This window comes from Amphiura filiformis, chromosome 12 (genome assembly GCF_039555335.1).
Source record: "Amphiura filiformis chromosome 12, Afil_fr2py, whole genome shotgun sequence".
Taxonomy (NCBI): Eukaryota; Metazoa; Echinodermata; class Ophiuroidea; order Amphilepidida; family Amphiuridae; genus Amphiura; species Amphiura filiformis.
This window is the reverse complement of record NC_092639.1, coordinates 57,161,789-57,176,370: the sequence shown is the minus strand read 5'-3', so window position 1 is coordinate 57,176,370 and position 14,582 is coordinate 57,161,789. Positions and strand designations below refer to the sequence as shown.

Here is a 14,582-nt window from a genome sequence, read left to right as displayed (position 1 = left end):
GCAATTAGGAATGCATTATGGATAACAAAAGGGTTACTTTGTTTGGTATCCATTTGACTCTTGATGTGTTACCATGGTAACATGATACGTCACCATAATAAGGTCTAACCATGTTTTTCGATATCTCATTCGCAGAATTAGTCTATGAAACCACTGACGTAAACAAAATTCAGTTAGAAATTTATGATTCTACATAGCGAGGTCACAAGAAGATTGACATTTAATGAGTTCCTGTTGAACAAATTAGGGCTGTAAATTTGAAAATAACGAGTTAAAGTGAATATAAAATGAACATAAATTATATCCGTCACTCTCAAACATGTCATTTTTTTAGAATAATTATTACCAATGTAGTAACTAAACCCTTCAATGAATCAGCTATAACTGATAGATAGCTACTTCATCAATACTGACTCAGCAGTAGATAGTTACTTCATCAATACTGATATCAGCAGTAGATAGCTACTTCATCAATACTGATATCAGCAGTAGATAGCTACTTCATCAAAACTAATATCAGCAGTAGATAGCTACTTCATCAATACTGATATCAGCAGTAGATAGTTACTTCATCAATACTGATATCAGCAGTATATAGTTACTTCATCAATACTGATATCAGCAGTAGATAGTTACTTCATCAATACTGATATCAGCAGTAGATTGTTACTTCATCAATACTGATATCAGCAGTAGATAGTTACTTCATCAATACTGATATCAGCAGTAGATTGTTACTTCATCAATACTGATATCAGCAGTAGATAGTTACTTCATCAATACTGATATCAGCAGTAGATAGCTACTTCATCAATACTGATATCAGCAGTAGATAGCTATTTCATCAATACTGATATCAGCAGTAGATAGCTACTTCATCAATACTGATATCAGCAGTAGATAGCTACTTCATCTATACTGATATCAGCCGTAGATAGTTACTTCATCAATACTGATATCAGCAGTAGATAGTTACTTCATCTATACTGATATCAGCCGGTAGATAGTTACTTCATCAATACTAATATCAACAGTGGATAGTTACTTCATCAATACTGATATCAGCAGTAGATAGTTACTTCATCTATACTGATATCAGCAGTAGATAGTTACTTCATCAATACTAATATCAACAGTGGATAGTTACTTCATCAATACTGATATCAGCAGTAGATAGTTACTTCATCTATACTGATATCAGCAGTAGATAGTTACTTCATCAATACTTATATCAACAGTGGATAATTACTTCATCAATACTGATATCCGCAGTAGATAGTTACTTCATCAATACTGATATCAACAAGAGATAGTTACCTCATCAATACTGATATCAGCAGTAGATAGTTACTTCATCTATACTGATATCAGCAGTAGATAGTTACTTCATCAATACTGATATCAGCAGTAGATAGTTACTTCATCTATACTGATATCAGCCGGTAGATAGTTACTTCATCAATACTAATATCAACAGTGGATAGTTACTTCATCAATACTGATATCAGCAGTAGATAGTTACTTCATCTATACTGATATCAGCAGTAGATAGTTACTTCATCAATACTGATATCAGCAGCAGATAGTTACTTCATCTATACTGATATCAGCAGTAGATAGTTACTTCATCAATACTTATATCAACAGTGGATAATTACTTCATCAATACTGATATCAGCAGTAGATAGTTACTTCATCAATGCTGATATCAGCAGTAGATAGTTACTTTATCAATACTGATATCAACAGTGGCTAGTTACTTCATCTATACTGATATCAGCAGTAGATAGTTACTTCATCTATACTGATATCAGCAGTAGATGGTTACTTCATCAATACTTATATCAACAGTGGATAATTACTTCATCAATACTGATATCAGCAGTAGATAGTTACTTCATCAATGCTGATATCAGCAGTAGATAGTTACTTTATCAATACTGATATCAGCAGTAGATAGTTACTTCATCAATACTGATATCAACAATAGATAGTTACCTCATCAATACTGATATCAGCAGTAGATAGTTACTTCATCTATACTGATATCAGCAGTAGATAGTTACTTCATCTATACTGATATCAGCCGGTAGATAGTTACTTCATCAATACTAATATCAACAGTGGATAGTTACTTCATCAATACTGATATCAGCAGTAGATAGTTACTTCATCAATGCTGATATCAGCAGTAGATAGTTACTTTATCAATACTGATATCAGCAGTAGATAGTTACTTCATCAATACTGATATCAACAATAGATAGTTACCTCATCAATACTGATATCAGCAGTAGATAGTTACTTCATCTATACTGATATCAGCAGTAGATAGTTACTTCATCAATACTGATATCAGCAGTAGATAGTTACTTCATCTATACTGATATCAGCCGGTAGATAGTTACTTCATCAATACTAATATCAACAGTGGATAGTTACTTCATCAATACTGATATCAGCAGTAGATAGTTACTTCATCTATACTGATATCAGCAGTAGATAGTTACTTCATCAATACTGATATCAGCAGCAGATAGTTACTTCATCTATACTGATATCAGCAGTAGATAGTTACTTCATCAATACTTATATCAACAGTGGATAATTACTTCATCAATACTGATATCAGCAGTAGATAGTTACTTCATCAATGCTGATATCAGCCGGTAGATAGTTACTTCATCAATGCTGATATCAGCAGTAGATAGTTACTTCATCAATGCTGATATCAGCAGTAGATAGTTACTTCATCAATACTGATGTTAGCAGTATAATTACTTCATCAATACTGATATCAGCAGTTGATTGTTACTTCATCAATACTAATATCAGCAGTAGATAGTTACTTCATCTATACTGATATCAGTAGTAGATAGTTACTTCATCAATACTAATATCAACAGTGGATAATTACTTCATCAATACTGATATCAGCAGTAGATAGTTACTTCATCTATACTGATATCAGCAGTAGATAGTTACTTCATCAATACTGATATCAGTAGTAGATAGTTACTTCATCGATACTAATATCAACAGTGGATAGTTACTTCATCAATACTGCTATCAGCAGTAGATAGTTACTTCATCAATACTGATATCAACAGTGGATAGTTACTTCATCTATACTAGTATCAGCAGTAGATAGTTACTTCATCAACACTGATATCAGCAGTAGACAGTTACTTCATCAATACTGATATCAGCAGTAGATGTTTCTTTATCAATACTGATATCAACAGTAGATATATAGTTACTTTATCAATACTGATATCAGCAGTAGATAGTTACTTCATCAATACTGATACCGGTAGATATAGTTACTTTATCATTCAGGGAGGTAAATAAGGATAATTTAATGGGTGGGCAATATAATTTATTTTTGCCCTCAAATTAGGGAATATAATTTACTGGGTGGGCAGCGATAATTAATGGCATCTAGGTGTTTGGATTTTCGGAAATGTAGACCTGGTTTTGCGTGAAAGTTGACTTTGGATATGTAAAAAGTGGTCTTTACCCTTCCCTAAATGCATCTTGTTTAGATATTAGCATAATTTTTTATATTCATGTTTGAACTTTCAAGAAAAATTGTATATCATATTATATTTCACTTTGGACATTTAAAAATTTTAATATCAATACAGATATCAGCAGCAGATAGTTACATCAATACTGATACCAGCAGCAGATGTTACTTTATCAATACTGATAGCAGCAGTAGATAGTTACTTCATCTATACTGATACCGGTAGATATAGTTACTTTATCATTCAGGGAGGTAAATAAGGATAATTTACTGGGTGGGCAATATAATTTATTTTTGCCCTCAAATTAGGGAATATAATTTACTGGGTGGGCAGCGATAATTAATGGCATCTAGGTGTTTGGATTTTCGGAAATGTAGACCTGGTTTTGCGTGAAAGTTGACTTTGGATATGTAAAAAGTGGACTTTACCCTTCCCCTAAATGCATCTTGTTTAGATATTAGCATAATTTTTTATTCATGTTTGAACTTTCAAGAAAAATTGTATATCATATTATATTTCACTTTGGACATTTAAAATTTTTAATATCAATACAGATATCAGCAGCAGATAGTTACTTCATCAATACTGATATCAGCAGCATATGTTACTTTATCAATACAGATATCAGCAGCAGATAGTTACTTCATCAATACTGATATCAGCAGTAGATAGTTACTTCATCTATACTGATATCAGCCGGTAGATAGTTACTTCATCAATACTGATATCAGCAGTATAGTACAGCTACTTCATTAATACTGATATCGGTAGCAGATAGTTAATTCATCAATACTGATATCAACAGTAGATAGTTACTGTTAATTCAATGCATTGAAATTTGAATTGAATTGAAATTAATTTTTGGGATTTTCATTTTACTGCATTGCAATTGAATTGGAATAAAAATAATTGTGAGCGAGTAATGTGAATTCAATGCATCAGTGAAATATGAATTTGAATTGAAATTAATTTAGGATCTTCATTTCAATGCATTGGAATTGAATTGGAATAAAAAGAGTTGGCTTGGGCATGAATTTAATTTAAAAGGGCATTTCGTAATCCACAGCCTCATCCCCCTGCACTTTTCTCAAAAAAAGTTGAGATTTGTATACCACTGGAAACCTCTGGCTACATAATGTTGAGGGGCCGTTCACAAACACTTGTAAGGGGGGCCTGATGCAAAAATATTTCATCGCCAACATTTTTCGGGGCCCCCTTTACAGACCTCAAGAATTTCAGGCCCCCCCTTTTTGACATGAAAATTACGGTATGGGTCAACCCCATAGTTTTCAGCCCCCCCCCCACGTTTTTACATCAGGCCCCCTAACAAGTGTTTGTGAATGGTCCCTTATGTACCAAATATTTCTTGCAGATTAATTCGTTTAGCAAAAATATCAAATTTGTATTTCGTTCTGGTATACCAGAACGAAATTACAACAGTGGCCTATGGAGCAGTGATACACATAATCCCCCGGGGGGGGGGGGGGTCTTCGAAAAATTTTGTACGGGGTGTGCCACGCAGACTTTTGGATGCTGACTTTCTCTGTACCTATTTTTTGCTGTTTTGCTACCCATACCAATTTTCAAGAAAAAGCACCCAAATTTTCCATAATTGGGCGCTTTAGGGGCATTTTTGCCAAAATGCACCCATTGGGCGCATTGGACTCCACTGAGTGAAAACCCACCCATCGATATAGGGGCCTACCATAAAAGGTACCCCAAAACCGTGGCACATCCCCGTATACCTTCAACCAGGAAGAACCCCCTCCGCATCCGGGACATAATCATGCATAACTCGAACGCAAAATCGGAATCAACTGAAATTTTGGGAATAAGCTACTGAAATGATATAAAAACAGGGAAAATCTGTTCTAACTGACCAGCGGGGAACCAAAGGATGGATCCATACAACAGTGTCACACTAGCAATGGATAAAATTAATAAAAATCCCTTTAAAAGGGAGTACCCAGGCCGTACGGAGGTCACATGACTGCACAACCCCCCCCCCGGACTGCCCCACCTTGGCTCCACATAGCTGCAAAGAGGTAGGCAGTGTATGCAGTAAGCCTATATAAAACACGGGTCTTCTGATCAGTCAAGAAGGTGGTGATTCAACCAAAGAACTAGTACTCCACAACTGATCTATGATTGCTGAATAAGTATATGAACTACCTGTATGCTACTACTAGCCATACTGGTCCTACATGTAGCCCTCTGACTGCAGTCAGAGAACATCAATCCCCATTATGCCAATATGTTTAATGTATATGAATGCATGTGGTGTTACTATGCTATAGAACATTTGGCTCAGAGGTCACAGCTAGGATATCAATTTAAAGTAAATGATTTGGTACATGAAGATCAATCAAAACTAATTATGAACTTGAGACGGCCAGATTTAGTGACCTTCTCTGTCAAACATTGCACAGATTCTCATGTTGAGTATCTGTGATTTTTGTGAGTGAGAATGTTTCACTGGCAAATGCTTAATTATTTTGATAAAAGTAGGCATATATCAAACAGTCTAAGTGGAATAACTTGCATGATGGGAGCAGGAGGATTTTTTACAATTAATTTAGTGTCCGATTATAATAGCAGACTTTAATAGTAGTAGTTTAATGGTTCCTTCTAATTCAGTCTGTGATGAGAACAACAATGCAATTCAAATCATAGATGTTTAAGAAGTGTGACCTCAGACCAGCCAGCCAGCTAGCCAAGTTCATGAATTAGTGGCCATGGCCATTCACCGGTCAACTTTCATATTGCAACATCATCCCTATATGTCAAAAAATAACTTCATAGGCTACAGAACAGCTGTACGAATAATTGTCATGGGGACTTGAATGAGGTTAATATTCCATCCATTCCCTGGGTAAAGTCAAGCACTACTGAATATAGTTTTATGAATTTTGTCATCGGGAGTGAGGTTAGTTTTTAGTAGCCTGCAGATCCATTAGATACTCTGCATTATCCTGTAAAATAATTTTAATGAGGACGAAGCAAATGCATTTGGCTACTTCGTTTCAAAGTAGCCAATTTGGGTTCAAAGGACAAGGATGCTAGGATCACGAAATCCTCCTTATTGAAATAATTTAATAAAGAATTGAATTGGATTGGAATTGAAATCAATTTTCTGGAGTGAATAAATAACATAGGCCTATATGGGCAAAACTAACCCCTCTCCCTCCCAGCAGCCAGCACCCAGTGATTTTCAGACCTTGGGCAAAACTGAAACCGTGATCATAGGTCGGTGGATTTTCCTATTTGCAAAGAGGAAAGTTAACATTAACATAAGCTATTATATTTTTTTTTTAATTCAGAAGAGGGCTACTAGTACCTAATAGGCCTGACTAGTATTTTTTTTTATTTATTTATTTATTTTTTTGCTTTAATTTCCGAAGAGAAAAAAATGCAATGTTTTGCATTGTTGAAGGTATAGTAGAATTCCATAACATATTGAACTTCAAGAGCAAGAAATTGTGAAGGGACGAAAAAAATCATGCGTCGGCCGGGAATCGAACCCGGGACAATTGCTTGGAAGGCAACTATGTTAACCACTACACCACCGACGCTTGAAATTTGTGGGGCAGATTTACTTATTTATACCTGCAAATAATCTCTGTACAATTGTATATTTACGCTATTGTATTATTATAATCAATCCGGTAGCTTGTGCGGAGACGGAAAACGCTAATTGGTAATCTCTTACTCAATATGCTGTAACGATTGCATGCACGCGGAATAATGGTACGCTGCCAATAAATTGATGTCACGTAGCAGAGACTACTTAGTGAATACGCTTCAACTCAAATTGAGTCAACTGCTTCAACGTGAAACGTGTGGGGTGAGTGATTTTCTTTGTTATAAATTCATTATTATACCATTATTATACCGTTTAAAAACTGTGATTGTGAACTCTGTTAAAACATGTAATTGTGATTATCATTACTATGATATGTAATTTTGATTTGTCATGGAAAATCAATACGAAATCATGTTACAAAAATAGAGCGAGAGCCAACACTTGAACAGGTGCAAAATTCTGCATGTACTGACGCCGCCAGTGCAGTGGCGTAGACTGTGCAAAATTCTGCATACATGTACTTCATAACAAGCTGGATTTTTGTACACAAATAGCTCATTACTGTTAAATGTGTGATTAATCATGCTGTTTTCAAGATCCCATTCACAATCACATGCACAAGAACATGAAGTAGCGAGTTCGGTGGAATTAGGATTTTCCAGTTTATATCTGATCGTGTGTAAAAATTGTTCACAAACTTGATTTATTTAGAAGGGTTCAAAAGTGCCATATCGACAAATATAAACATATTTGGTAAATATATAGATGAATCTACCCACTTATTTTCTTTTTTGCACGAAAACCAACCTTAAATATTGGTGAAATAAGTCACTGAATATGACGTACCTAGAGTGAAAATTCTACGGTCTAATCAGATCCGACGCCATTTTCCTACTGATCTCGAAACAACAACGTTGTTTAGATTCCTACACAACTGTATCTGATGATGTCATCTAATAAATATTCATATCATGTCAAAGTTCAAAGAATGACCTTTCTTTTGATACCAAAATAAACTCATTCAGACGAAGCAGAAACGGAGTGCGATCAGTCTAAATTAGGTGAAAAATACCACGTAATTTTGCCATTTTCTACTCTCAAAATCAGTTTAAAATGCATATAAGGAGTTGATGAAACATATGGTCATTTTCACAGTAAAGGGTGTAACTTTTGATTTTTTGGGTCAAAATTTCAAACCACTTAAATATGTTTCTGTTTACTGAAATCATGCATAGAAGCAACTTAAATTCCAGTAAAATAATGTTTCAAGGCTTAAACCTTTTGATTTCTAATAAAAATTTGACATTTCCATAAGATTTTGGTTAAAATCTAAGAAAAAATGTATTTTACATAACCTCAGAAAATTATGACATGAAAGCTGGAATACATGTGAAATCCCATTCCAAAGTAAGTCAACAGATATATTATTTTTTTTTTTATTATTATTTTTTTTTTCTCCAGCAAATCAAATTTTCATTCCTTAAACATATTACATATCTTACTCTCCCGGTTTTTTAATACAACACAAAACAACAACAATACAAAACAAATAGACAGAACAATTTATCACAGCACAATTCTCAAATATAATAGTGTAGATACAAATCATCGCATGCATTAATTAAATAAGCCCCTCCAAACCTGCCATTTACGTTGATATATTTGGTAATTTAAGTCTTTTAAATAAATAAACCTTTCCAGAATGTGATAATTTTCAATTTCTTTTTGAAGAGGTAAAAAGGAGAGTGACGTATTTTGACATCTTCTTCTATATATATAAAATTTGGTTAAGCTAATAATCAAATTTACAGCATGATTACTCCTTTTTATGTCTGTTCCAAAAAGAATATGGTTTTGATTTAAGGTAACAGGAATACCAACTTTTTGTAAAAACCAGGTTTGTAGCTGAACCCAAATTGGTTTCACCTTTTTACATTCTGTGAAGATATGCTTAATTGTTTCAGATTCCTCATTACAAAATGTGCACAAATTGTTATTTCTTTGGTTGATTTTATACATGAAGGTATTGGTGGTTAAGATTCTATTTAGAATTCTATACTGAAACCACCGCAATTTTACGTCTATTGTGCATTTAAAAGGTATCAAACAGTGCATCTTCCATTCATCATCTTGAAAAGGACGCTCAATTTTTCGCTCCAATTTTGTTTTGCTTTTGGAACCTTTATATTCATTAGTTGATTACAAAGTGATTTGCAACCTTTTTTATCCTGAAGGATCAGACTCAAATGAAAAGGAATAAAGGGTTTTGGGATCGGGTACATTTGAATATTTGCCTGGAATATATGCTTAAAATTGCTTTTAATTGCACGAAGTACACCATTATATTCTAAAGGATTCATTTTCAAATCATATCTAGCTTCAATTTCATTCAAGAAAAGAAAACGACTACTATCGGCATGAACCAGATCCGAAATGAAACAAATTCCCGATGTGCGCCATTTCTTGTAATTAATTTCTTTTCCACCAATTTTGAATAGCTCGTTGTCCCACAAACATGATTTTAAAACGTCTTCAAGTTTTTGAGGAGTATGATTCTTTTTTATATGGGACCACGATAAAAGAACCTCTTTCCAGAAAATATTTTGTATCCTTTTCGCAACTGTTAAAGTATGATTTGCTCCTTTTCCAGATCATCAATGTTCATGCCGGTAAGCTTATTAAAAACATCAATCCTTTTTCATCAATATTACCATTTGCAATTCGTCTGATCCAAGTACTTTTAAGTGCTTCAAAAAACAAATCTACTTTTACCAATCTTAAACCACCATCAGAGTAATCATTTGACAATTGATCTCTACTTATTTTATCTCTTTCCCTCCAAATAAAATCATAAAATTGCTTTTGCAGGGCCTTGATAAATTCTTTAGATGGATTTGGAATAGAAAGAACAAGGTGGTTAAACTTTGGCATCAAAATAGATTTAACAACAGTTATTCTTCCCAATACAGTTATATTTCTTTTAGACCAGTGTTTTATTAAACCTGTCACCGACTCCATAATTTTTTTTTAGTTAATCTCTGGCATGTCCATTAAATTTGTTGAAAAATCAACACCCAGAACAGAAAATTTACCATTTTTCACCCAATTCAATTTTTTGTTTGTTAGTTCGTGGTTTGGATTTTTACCTCGAAGTGAACCGATGTAAACAACATTGGTTTTGTCTTCATTTATTTTCAAACCGGATAATCTCTCAAACAAATCCAAAGTATTCAATGTTTGTACCAAACTCTCATCGCTTCCATTTAAAATAACTGTGGAATCATCAGCATATTGAGAAATTTTACAATGAACATTTTCGACTTCAATACCAGTAATATAATTATTTTTTCTAATAAGGCAGCCCAAAATCTCCGCACAGATTAAAAAGATGTATCGGGATAAAGGGTCACCCTGTCTACAGCCTCGACCCAAATTAAATTGTTTTGAAGCGTTGCCATTTACCAGAACTGAAGATTGACTATTGTTGTAGAAGAGTTTAATCCATTTTTAAAAGAAGTTCCAAAATTGAGAAAATCTAATGTTTTAAATATAAATTTGTGAGAAACAGAATCAAAAGCATTTTCAAAATCTATTAAGAGTAACATACTGGCTTGTCGGTAACTCGGTATACAGAATTAAATCATAAAGTAACCTTATATTTTCTCAAAAAATTTATACTGCCCCTTCATAAAGCCTTTTTGGTCATCATTTATTAAATTCGGTAGGATATGTTTCATTCTTTCAGCAATACATGAAGAAGCTAATTTATAAGTTATATTTAAGAGACTAATTGGGCGCCAATTTTTTTAAAAACTGTTTTGCTTTATTTCCTTTTGGAAGGAGTGTAATAATTCCCAATCTCTGTGTCACTGACAGCTCCCCTGATTCATAAGCGTAATTAAGAGAACGTAATAGAAACTCACCTAGATCTTGAAAAAAGAACTTCCAAAATTCAGAAGTGAATCCATCGGAACCAGGACTTTTGTTATTTGGCATTTTTTTAATAGCAAATAATAGCTCTTGATAAGTCAGACGCCCTCAAGTTTTTGGAGCTGATCATCAGTTAACAGCGGAAAATCTGATCTAGATAAATGTTGTTCAAATTCCTCCAAATTTAAATCATTATCTTTAGATGCATATAATGTTGAATAAAACTTCAGAATTTCTTCCATTATTTGTTCTTGATTATTTATATTATCACCGTTTGGGTTTTGTAAGTGGGCAATTGCCTTATTAACATGATTTCTTTTTTCTAAGTTCAGAAAATACTTTGACGGTTTTTCTCCGTGTTCTACCCATCTTGCTTTTGATCTCATCATAACTCCCTCCATTTTTTCCCTTCTTATTTCTTCTAACTCCAACTTTTTGGTATCAATATTTTCAAGAACAACAGGATCATTTGACCTAGCGAGCTCTTCTTCTAACTTATTTATATCATTTTCTAGTGACTTTTCCTTGCTTTTTTTCCTTTTATTCCTTTCTGAAGCATATTTAATTGTTTCCCCTAATTTCCATAAGTAATACTTCCATAAATAATTGATCATTTATAGTCAGCTCAAGTTCACTTGGGGGAATTTGACTTATACTATTTAAGTTATACGGTGAAGCAGCATATTGAATTTTAACTTCCTTTATTTTTTCTTTTACCCTAGCCGAAAACTCGAGATCTCTTAACAGTAAATTGTTAAATTTCCAAAATCCTTTTCCATATTTGATAGATGACATGTCAAGTTTAAAGACTAGTAAGAGAGTGATCTGTTCGATATCCAGGTTCAATCTCTGAATTTAAATAATAAGTTGTAAGCTCTTCTGATATAAGAAAAAAGTCCAGTCTGGATTGTTTTAAAGGGGTTGGCTGACGCCAGGTGTATCTACGAATATCTTGATTGTGAAGTCTCCATGGATCTATCAGTCCAAAATGATCTTTCATATCCAAAACTACTTTTCTCGCTTTTGGGTTATTTATTCGAATATAATTTGAGGTATCCAGTTTTGGATCCTGAACCAAATTCCAATCTCCACACAAAATGCAGTGTGCATTATTTATTTCTTCTACATGTCTTTTAATTTCATTATAAAAATCCGGTTTATCTTCATTTGGACCATAAATCGAAAAGAGTGTCACACCTAATATCATTAATAGATATATCTACAGCTAACCAATTTCCTTCTTCGTCTGCACGAAAGTGTTGTGGACTTTATAATCTAATTTATTGCTAAGAAAAATGGCTACTCCTCTTGCATTGGAGGTAAAAGAGCTAAACAATGCTTCACCACCCCATTCTGCTTTTACCATACATTCAATATTTTTATCAAAGTGAACGCCTTGTAAACAAACAATTGAAGCGGATTTACTACGTATATAATGTAAAACATCCTCCTTTTTTTGTTTACCATTTAAACCCCGACAATTCATTGATATAATCTTAACATCATTAACCGTACCCATACTTACTAATTATCAATGGTATTAATATTGTTTGCAGACTAAGAATATAATGTAAAACATCCTTCCTCTTTTGTTTACCATTTAAACCCCGACAGTTCATTGACAAAATCTTAACATCATTAACCGTATACCCATAATTACAAATTATCATATTCAAACTCGTATTTAATACTATTTGTACAGTCTTATCTCTAAGCATGCAAAGATATATCATGAAAAGTTGACACCTATCAAAACAGAATATGCAAAAATATACACTGTGATAAATAAAACAAAACACACATACACACAAAACCTGCACTCAATGCACGAGTGCATGAAAGGAAATAAAATAATAATCTAAAATAATTTTTTCATCCACGACCAGCACAAAATAGTTAAAACCAACATGTTTAACCGAAAATGATATTTATCTCCAAAAACAGTTTTCCAGTTTCACGTACTTTAGATAATTTTAAATTTCAATTTATTTTATAGTCTTCAACTTGAAGGTTGCATATTTCGCTTACTTTTTGAATCAATATAATTTGTGAACAGAAACATAATAAGCAAGTATATTTCTCAATATTTTCTAGACGGGGAAAAACTTTTTTTCCATATCATTCAAAAACACTTCATCAGGGAAAATCAGTCTGTGAATTCTTGAAATGAAAGATGTAGCATAGATACAGAAATATCAGTATTTTTTCCAAAAATGCATGTTACGTTTATAGGCCTACTCAGAAAGTGGCTTAAATCTGATACTGATCGATTTCCAATATATATCGGCACACTGCTATCAAAAGTGAAGACAAACCAAAAAGCTGTCCACCCGGCACATCTAAATAACATTGATCAAAGATTGTTATCAATTTGTCGCTTTTTGTTTGTTTGCCGTTACTTTTTGTTTACATAGAGCACTTAAATTACACTCACCAAAAACCTTCAACTTTCACTTTTCACTTCCAATACCATAAATTTTAAACCTAACATGAAAAGTCTTTAAAAAGTCTGATTTCTCATTTTATATAACATAAAATATAAGGTCCTTTGGTTTAAATCAAAAGGCACTCTGGGTCCATTTGCCTGGTGCATCTCCCTTGTTTGTCGGTTTTGCTCGAAATTCCAAAACTATGCTTGTCCCAACACATCGGATTCTTGTTTGCCTCTGTCCACCTTTTCTTATGTCTTTAGCACGCCGCGCCGCTTTCCCCCTCTGCCTTTTCAGATGTTGCGGTAGATCTGTGTATACCATTACTGGCTTTTTTCTCCTTGTTGAAGGGACGCTTAGCTTGAGTCAAGAACCAGTCTCTGTCCATCATATGGACAAAGCGAAACGATAACTGGGTCTGGTCCTTGGTTTTGTCCTGCATATTGTCGAGGTAACCGATGTGCATTTACGACTGCAATATCACCCACTTCCTCTGGAGGAATGTTAAAATCTGTCACCCAACACTTTCTCATCACTTGAACAAATCTTCATTTGGTTTTTGTTCTACGCCATAGAATAACAGGTTTTGCTTCCTGTTATGAATTTCCATCATTGTTATTCTGTCATTTGCACGTATGAAGTTATGTTCGTATCCCCTTTAATAGACGGAATTACGCTATCGCCCAGAACCTTCATTCTATCTTTTATATTTGAAACATCATGTTCCATACCTTCAATCTTCTCTTCATTTTTCTTCTGCCCACTTTTCATTGCTTTTAGTTCGTTTCTCCATCCTATCCAACCTTGTTGTTAGGCCTTGCTCCATACGGAGTATCAATTTCTTCAGTTCAGCTGTGCTTACCGGCTCATCGATTTGTTTTGTTAACACACTCGCTGTAGCATTGTTCGTGATTGTTCATGGTATCTGGTGATGCTGACGTGGACAGGTTTTATGATACAACGCTCTGTAGGCTAATATTTTGTCCGTTTCCCGACATTTTCTGCCCTTGCTTTGAAGTATTTCTCTGTGTATTGTCTCTCAAAAAGTATCCCGTAATCTGTCCTCGGTTTTGAATACTCATGACAAAATAATACTCGGTAAAATGGTGA

The 14,582-nt window shown here is 33.8% G+C and overlaps 1 protein-coding gene and 1 non-coding gene across 3 annotated transcripts in view; one reads left to right on the top strand and one right to left on the bottom strand.

Moving 5' to 3' along the window:
• Positions 1-7,030: 7,030 nt before the first annotated feature.
• On the bottom strand, positions 7,031-7,102 carry Trnag-ucc (transfer RNA glycine (anticodon UCC)). The gene has a single exon. It is a non-coding gene; the product is annotated as a tRNA-Gly (tRNA).
• Positions 7,103-7,326: 224 nt separating this feature from the next.
• The window catches only part of LOC140166462 (U2 small nuclear ribonucleoprotein B''-like), a 39,259-nt gene continuing 32,003 nt past the window's right edge, over positions 7,327-14,582 (top strand). For both annotated transcript variants that reach the window (XR_011860864.1, XM_072189941.1), the window contains exon 1: positions 7,327-7,374. The gene's annotated coding sequence lies outside the window, so the exon portion shown is untranslated. The remainder of the gene's footprint in view (positions 7,375-14,582) is intronic.